Source organism: Tupaia chinensis, unplaced genomic scaffold (genome assembly GCF_000334495.1).
Source record: "Tupaia chinensis unplaced genomic scaffold, TupChi_1.0 Scaffold143582_1, whole genome shotgun sequence".
In the NCBI taxonomy this organism is placed as follows: Eukaryota; Metazoa; Chordata; class Mammalia; order Scandentia; family Tupaiidae; genus Tupaia; species Tupaia belangeri.
In genome coordinates, this window is record NW_006203428.1 from 21745 (window position 1) to 22470 (window position 726).

General features: G+C 43.1%; 1 protein-coding gene across 1 annotated transcript in view; it reads right to left on the reverse strand.

Annotated features, from left to right (window-relative positions):
* DGKK (diacylglycerol kinase kappa) overlaps window positions 1-726 on the reverse strand; it is a gene marked incomplete at both ends in the record, with an annotated part of 173057 nt that overhangs the window by 3648 nt on the left and 168683 nt on the right.

A 726-nucleotide genomic window follows, 5' to 3' on the forward strand; every position in this document is an offset into this window, starting at 1 on the left:
TTCCTGCTGTGATGCTTGGTTTCCTTTTAAGCCCCATCCCTGCTAGGGGAAACACTGAGAGCCTGCTAACCTCCCAGAGTAGAGGACCAGGAAGCAATAGGTGCAGGGACACTTAGAAGATGGAACCACAAGGATGGCCATTTAGGATAGATGTCATCTGTAAACATCAGGTCTGGTTATACTGGGATTGACCAGAAGAAGCCTAGTCCTGGCAGCCATTACTGAACAGGGAGGAAGAATTTGTAGCCAGAATAACAACACAGAAGAAACAGTCTTGCTTATTTTTTTCTATCATCTCTTGCTATAGAGTGGGACTTCATTATGTTGATTTTTTTCATGGTTACCTTATTTTCCAGCATATTTTTTGCCTTGACCTGTCCACTTACAGTACTGAGATGGGAGGAGGAAGCTCCATTAAACCGAAGCTGAAAGCCACCACTGGACTCACTCTGTTGACTACCACAGTGAGTACCAGTCGTTGTGTCCTGGCTCACAATGGAAGGTCAGGCATCAAGAGCAATAACTCTACCCATTTATTTCCCAATCCACATGTTACTTACTGCTATGGTTTGTATGTCCCCACAGCAGTCATATGTTGGAACCTGATTGTATTGTATAAATGTTAAATGAAAACTTAATCCCTTCATAATGTCCCAGAGTGAGGCCTTTGGGTGTGAGAAGGTCATTAGGGTGGGACTCTGGTGATTAAATTAAAATGGGTATATA